Raw genomic sequence first — 8,227 nt, forward strand, 5'->3', positions numbered from 1 at the left:
AGAAAGTAAAGAAAGGAAAACTCAAACTAAACTGTATTATATATCTCACACACGATTACAAAGATAGATCACTAAGCAAACCTTCGAAAAGAAAAGGATTGAACTAAACTTTTATTCATCTAAATCAAAACATAACTAAGGATCAAACTAAGAAAACTAAAGGCAAAAGATAGTGGAGGTGATACGATACCGAGGCACCTCCCCCAAGCCTGGTGAAGGCTAAGGGGAGTGCCCATACCCGATACTCAATTCTCTTTTGGTGATGAAGAAGGAGGTGGTGGTGATGAAGTAGTAGTGATCTTGTCCTCAGGTTTCCACAGCAGAGGCTCACCATCATAATAGGAAGAGTGTGTCTCTCGGGTCTTGCAACTGGCGGCCAAACTCATACCTTAAAACCTTGCCTTGTATTCAAAGACTTAGTTTTGGAGGTCGTAGATCTGGCTCTGGAGGAAGTTGATTTGCTCGTTGAAGGAGAATACGATGTCCATCATGGAATTGCCATCCACCTTGAGATCACCGGTGTAGTCCACGGTCATGAGGTGATTGCAATTGAGTCCATGTTCCACCATCCCCTTGCACCGGAAGACATCCTACTCCATAGCTTCAAGCCTGACCTCCACGGATCCAGTTCCCTTGGGGCCTTGCACATTGCAGATGTGCAGCACTCCATCGCGCATCTGGATAGCTTGAGGGTGTTGCATCACCTCCCACAGATATGGGTTGATGACGTTCTTGAAGAACTTGTCCTTGGAGGAGCTTGAAGCGGCCATGGTGAATTAGATCTAATAAAAAACAGCAAGAAAGGTAAATAGGAGATTTCTCTGCGATACGGAGGTCAACAGGTTCGGGGTATATAAAGTTTTTTATCTTGGCAAACAAGAAAAACAGAAGAAAAACGGAGTCCAGAAGGTACCCGAGGTGGGCACAACCCACCTGGGCGCGCCTGGCTTGCCGAGCGCGCCCTGGTGTCTTGTGCCCACCAGGGTCACCTTCCTGGTAGTTTCTTATTTTCCTAATTTTTTAAATATTCCAAAACTGACAAAAAATATTTTTGCGCATTTTTTGGAGTCCGTTTACCAACTGTATCATGTACCTCTTCTTTTTCACGATTCTGGAGTGTTCCGGAAGGTTTATTTTATGTGTTCTTTCGGTGTCGTAGTTTGGATAATATTGCTTTCAACATTAATGGGCATACCTGAGATATAATGTTTTATTCATTGCCCATTAACAACCTTCGGATTAGTAGCTTCAGCATTATTTATTTTGATAGCTCCAGATTGATAAACCTCCTCGATAACATAGGGTCCTTCCCATTTGGAGAGGTGTTTTCCTGCAAAGAATCTGACACGAGAGTTGTACAAAAGAACATATTCTCCAACATTGAACTCACGCTTTTGGATTATTTTGTCATGCCATCTTTTAACTCTTTTTTAAAATAACTTTGCATTTTCATAAGCTTAGGTTCTCCATTCATCTAATGAGCTAATATCAAATAACCTCTTTTCACTAGCAACTTTGAAATCATAGTTGAGTTCCTTAATTGGCCAATATGCTTTGTGTTCTAACTCAAGAGGCAAATGACAAGCTTTTCCATAAAACATTTTATAAGGAGACATACCCATAGGATTTTTATATGTGGTTCTATAAGCACAAAGTGCACCATCGAGTTTCTTAAACCAATTCTTCCGAGACCTATTGATAGTCTTTTGCAAGATTAGTTTTATTTCTCTATTGCTAAGTTCAACTAGACCACTAGACTGAGGATGATAGGGTGATGCAATTCTATGGTTAACATCGTACTTAGCAAGCATTTTACGGAAAGCATCATGAATAAAGTGTGAACCACCATCTGTCATTAACTATCTGGGGACTGCAAACCTTGGGAAAATAACTTCCTTAAGCATTTTAATAGATGTGTTGTGATCGGCACTACTAGTTGGAATAGCTTCTCCCCCCTTAGTAACATAATCAACAACAACCAAAATATGAGTATACCCATTAGAGGAAGGAAAAGGTCCCATCAAATCAAACCCCAAACATCAAATGGTACAACATCAAGTGAATAATTCATAGGCATTTCTTGACGCTTACCGATATTACCTATTCTTTGACATTCATCACAAGATAAGACGAACTTATGGGCATCCTTGAAGAGATTAGGCTAATAAAAACCAGATTGCAATACCTTATGAGCAGTTCTGTCTCTTGCATGATGTCCTCCATAAGCTTCGGAGTGACATTTCTATAGGATGTGTTCCTGTTCATGCTCAGGTACACAACGTCTAACAATACCATCTACTCCTTTATAAATGTGTGGGTCATCCCAAAAGTAATGTCTTAAATCATAGAAGATTTTTTTTCTTTTGTTGGTATGTGAATCTAGGTGGTATGTATTTAGCAACAATATAATTAGCATAGTCAGCATACCAAGGTGTACTATTAGAGACATTTATTGCAGCTAACTGTTCATCAGGAAAGCTATCATTAATAGGTTGTGGGTCATCAAGAATATTTTCAAGCCTAGACAAGTTATCAGCTACGGGGTTCTCTGCTCCTTTTGTGTCTGCGATATGCAAATCAAATTCTTGTAGCGGAAGAACCCACCTAATGAGTCTAGGTTTAGCATCTTTCTTTTTCATAAGATATTTTATAGCAGCGTGATCAGTGCGAACATTCACTTTGGAATCAACAATGTAGGATCTAAATTTATCACAAGCAAACACCACTTCTAAAAATTCTTTTTCAGTAGTAGCATAATTTCGTTGAGCATTGTCTAGAGTTTTACTAGCATAGTGGATAACATTTAATTTTTTTATCAACTCTCTGTCCTAGAACAACACCAGCAGCATAATCACTAGCATCACACGTAATCTCAAAAGGTAAGTTCCAATCAGGTGGTTGAACAACATGTGCAGAAATTAAGGCTTTATTTAGTGTTTTGAAGGCTTCCAACCAATCATCATCAAAAACAAAAGGGATATCCTTTTGCAAAAGATTTCTAAGAGGCCTAGAAATTTTAGAGAAGTCTTTGATAAATCTCCTATAGAAACCAACATGACCAAGGAAACTACGAATACCTTTGATATCATTAGGACATGGCATTTTCTCAATTGCATCAATTTTGGCTTTGTCCACCTCAATGCCTCTTTCAAAAAATTTATGGCCCAAAACAATACCTTCATTAACCATGAAGTGGCACTTCTCTCAGTTCAAGACAAGATTTGTTTGTTCACATATCTACAAAACTCGATCAAGATTGCTTAAACAATCATCAAAAGACTTCCCATAGACAGAAAAGGCATCCATGAAAACCTCAACAATCTTTTCACAAAAATCAGGGAATATAGTAGTCATACATCTTTGAAAAGTAGTAGGTGCATTTCATAGACCAAAAGGCATACGTCTATAAGCATAAGTTCCAAAAGGACAAGTAAAAGTGGTCTTTTCTTGATCAGGTTGTGAAACTGGTATTTGTGAAAAACAAGAATATCCATAAAGGAAGCAAAAAATGTGTGTGCTTACATAATCTTTCTAGCATTTGATAAATAAAAGGCAGTGGGTAATGATCTTTTCTAGTTGTTTGTTTAATTTTCTATAATCAATTACCATTCTATAGCATGTGACAATTCTTTGTGGAATAAGTTCATTCTTATCATTACGAACAACAGTTACACCTCCCTTCTTAGGGACACAATGAACAGGACTTACCCATCTACTATCAGCTATAGGATAGATTATACCTCCTTCCAAAAGTTTCAATATTTCTGTTCTTACCACTTCTTTCATTTTTGGATTTAACCGACATTGGTGATCAACAACGGGTTTAGCATCAAGTTCCATATTAATCTTGTGCTTACATAGAGTGGGACAAATGCCCTTAAGATCATCAAGAGTATATCCAATAGCATCTTGGTGCTTCCTTAGAACTTTCAATAATCTTTCTTCTTCATGTTTTGAAAGGTTAGCACTAATAATAACATGATATATCTTTTTGTCATCAAGATAAGCATATTTCAAAGTGTCTGGCAATTGTTTTAATTCAAACATAGGATCACCGTTAGGTGGAGGAGGACCTCCTAGAGTTCCAATTGTAGACTGTGTTTAAGCAGAGGTTGTTGTTCAAACAAGATTCTATCTATTTCATTTCTTTCAAGCATATGCAAATCATTTTCATGGTCTAGCAAATATTGTTCTAAAGGATCAGTAGGAGGTACAGTAATAGAAGCGAGACCAATAATTTCATCCTTACTATGTAAATCTTTTTTATAAGGTTTTCTACTAAACATGGAAAAATTAAATTCATGAGATTCATCACCGAAGCTAACTCCGACAGTTTGTTTCTCACAATCTATTCTAGCATTGACGGTGTTCAAGAAAAGTCTACCAAAGATAATAGGACAAAAGTCACCTTGTGGGGAACCAAGAACAAGAAAATCAGTAGGGTATTTTATTTTCCCACGCAAGACTTCGACATCTCTAACAATCCCAATTGGTGATATAGTATCTCTATTACCAATCTTAATAGTAACATCTATGTCTTCTATTTCAGCGGGTGCTATTTCATTCTTAATTTCTTCATATAAGGAAAAAAAGGAATAGCACTCACGCTAGCACCTATATCACATAAACCATGATAATAATGACCTCCTACCTTAACTGAGACAAAAGGCATGCCAACAACTGGTTTATGTTTATCTTTTTCATCGGGTTTGGCAATTCTAGCAGCTTCATCACAGAAGTAAATAAGATGCCCATCAATATTATCGATCAAGAGATCCTTTACCATAGCAACACTAGGTTCAACTTTAATTTGTTCAGCTGGTTTAGGTGTTCAAATATAACTTTTGTTGACCACAGTTGAAACTTTACCATGGTCCTTCATCCTAACAGGGAAAGGTGGGTTTTCAATATAAGTAGTGGGAACAATTGGATCAACATTGTAAATGATAGTTTCTTCTTTAGCTTTTACCGGTTCTTCAATTTCTTCTTTAATCAGTGGGTGATATTTGAACCACTTCTCCTTAGGGAGATCAACATGAGTAGCAAAAGATTCACAAAAGGAAGCTACTATCTCAGAGTCAAGTCCATATTTAGTGGTAAACTTTTCAAAAGCATCGGTATTCATAAAAGATTTAACACAATCAAACTTAGGCTCAATACCTGACTCTTTACCTTTGTCGAGTTCCCAATCTTCAGAGTTGCATTTAATTATTTCTAGAAGATCCCATCGGAATTCAATAGTCTTCTTCATAAAAGAACCAGTACAAGAAGTATCGAGCATGGATTGATTATTACGAGAAAGCCGAGCATAAAAATTTGGGATAATAATTTATCTTGAGAGCTCATGATTGGGGCATGAATATAACATTGACTTAAGCCTCCCCCAAGCTAGAGCGATACTTTATCCTTCATGAGGCCAAAAATTCTATATATAATTCCGATCATGTTGAACTAGATGCATAGGATATTTTTTTGATGGAATTCCAATTTTAACCGATTCTAGTTCCAAGATCCAATATCATCGCATAGCCTATGCCATGTCAATGCCTTTCCCATCAAAGATAAAGGGAAACCTTCTTCTTAGCTTCATCTCCGGGTAAACCTGCAAGCTTAAACAATCCACAAATTTCATCCACATATATCAAGTGCATATCAGGATGTCTGGTTCCATCTCCTGCATAAGGATTAGCTAGCAGTTGTTCTTAGATACCCGAAGGAATTTCATATTCGATATTTTCAGTAGGTGCAGTAGGTTGAGGGGTAACTATTTGTGGTTCCGTTCGAGGTAAACATACCCCGAACAAACCCCTCAAAGGACTGTTTTCCAGTTTGTAGCAAGTGACTATAAATCTTAGCATGTAGTAATAATGTTTCTTTACCAATTTCCACTTATCAAAAGCGCTTCACTCCCTAGCAACGGTGCCAGAAAATAGCCTTGATGACCCACAGGTATATGGGGTCAATTGTAGCCTTTTCGATAAGTAAGAGTGTCGAACCCAACGAGGAGCAGAAGGAAATGACAAGTTGTTTTCAGCAAGGTATTGTTCGTAAGTGCTAAAATTGTAAGTAGCAGAATAGTTTGATAGCAAGATAAATTGTAATGATCAAGTAACGGTAGTAGTAAAAAAAGTGAAGCAAGGTAGTCTAATCCTTTTGAGGCAAAGGACAGGCTAAAACGGTCTCTTATGATAAGCAAAGTGTTCTTGAGGGTACACGGGAATTTCATCTAATCACTTTCATAAATTGGTACGTGGGTGCACCGGTGCTTAGGTGCTGTTCTTACTTGAACAAACCTCCTACTTATGATTAACCCCCTCGCAAGCATCCGCAACTATGAGAAAAGTATTCAGAATAAATTCTAACCATAGCATTAAACTTTTGGATCCAATCGGTCCCTTACAGAATAGCGCATAAACTAGGGTTTAAGCTTCTCTCACTATCGCAATCCATCATCTAATAACTACTCCACAATGCATTCCCTTAGGCACAAATATGGTGAAGTGCCATATAGTCGATGTTCACATGAAACCACTAAGGGAATAACAACATACATATCATCAAAATATCAGACACATATCAAGTTCACATGATTACTTGCAACATGATTTCTCCCGTGACCTCAAGAACAAAACTAACTACTCACAAATGATAATAATGCTCAAGATCAAAGGGGTATTAAATAGCATAATGGATCTGAACATATAATCTACCACCAAATAAACCATATAGTAATCAACTACAAGATGTAATCAACACTACTAGTGACCCACAAGCACCAATCTATAGTTCCGGTACAAAGATTGAACACAAGAGATGAACTAGGGTTTGGGAGGAGTTGGTGCTGTTGAAGATGTTGACAGAGATAGCCCTCGCCAAGATGGGAGAGTTGTTGGTGATGATGATGATGATGATTTCCCCCTCTGGGAGGGAAGTTCCCTCGGCGGAATCGCTCCATCGGAGGGAAAAAGTGCTCCTGCTCAGGTTCCGCCTCGAGACGGCAGTGCTTCGTCCCGAAAGTCCTCCCCTTATTTTTTTCTAGGTCAAAATGACTTATATACCAGAAGAGGGGCTCCGGAGGTGGGCCTGGGTGAGCACAACCCACCAGGGAGCGCCTGGGCTCCCTGGCGCGCCCAGGTGGGTTGTGCCCACCTGGTGGGCCCCCACTGGTACTTATTGACTCCAAATATTCTTATTTATTCCATAAAAAATCCTCATAAAATTTCTGCTCATTTGGAGTTGTGCAGAATAGGTAGCCTGTCGTAGCTTTTTCAGGTCCATATTTCCAGCTGCCAGAATTCTCCCCTTTTGTGCATACCTTGCATATTATGAGAGAAAAGGCATTAGAATTACTCCAAAAAGAGTTATTATGCCACAAAACAACATAAATAACAGTGGGTAAACATGATGCAAAATGGACGTATCACTAACTCATAACTCTCAATCCAGGCCTCAGGGGGAGATCAGCAGTATAGTTAGCCACCTTGCGAGGACCCTTAAAATCCTTAGGCAAATGTTCATTACGTAGTGACGATACTAAACAAGGTACTCTAAGAGACCTGAAATTATTCCAGCCCCTACTGACACCGATGGGTCACTGGAGGCTACTGATCAGCCCCCAGCTGAGCCGCCGCCGCGGCCTCCGCCTCTCGGTGTGCTCTGGTATCATCCACAATCGCCTGAGCATGAGTAAGGGGCGAGTCAACTTGATTTGGTCGATGTCGTCGCTCGCTACTGGAAAGTGTCGGTGACTTAATGCACCGGCCGTAACTGCGTCTTGGGAAGGGGGTCGAATGTACCCTCTCACGACTATGTGTATACTTCTCGGAATGTGCGACCACGGTCTGTAAGAGCTCAATTGTGTTCCGCTCCTTGATAACCCATAAGTATAGGGGATCGCAATAGTTTTTGAGGGTAGAGTATTCAATCCAAATTTATTGATTCGACACAAGGGGAGCCAATGAATATTCTCAAGTATTAGTTGTTGATTTGTCAATTCAACCACACCTGAAAGACTTAATATCTGCAGCAAAGTATTTACTAGCAAATTAGTATGGAAGTGGGGTCCTAATGGAAACTAAGGGATATTAAGGCTTCCTTTTAATGAGTACTGGACCAAAGCATTAGCACTTAGTGAATACATGAACTCCTCAAACGACGGTCATCACCGGGAAGTGTCCCTACTATTGTCACTCCGAGGTTGCCGGATCATAACACGTAGTAGGTGACT

The sequence above is a fragment of the Triticum aestivum genome, chromosome 6B, assembly GCF_018294505.1.
Source record: "Triticum aestivum cultivar Chinese Spring chromosome 6B, IWGSC CS RefSeq v2.1, whole genome shotgun sequence".
Taxonomy (NCBI): domain Eukaryota; kingdom Viridiplantae; phylum Streptophyta; class Magnoliopsida; order Poales; family Poaceae; genus Triticum; species Triticum aestivum.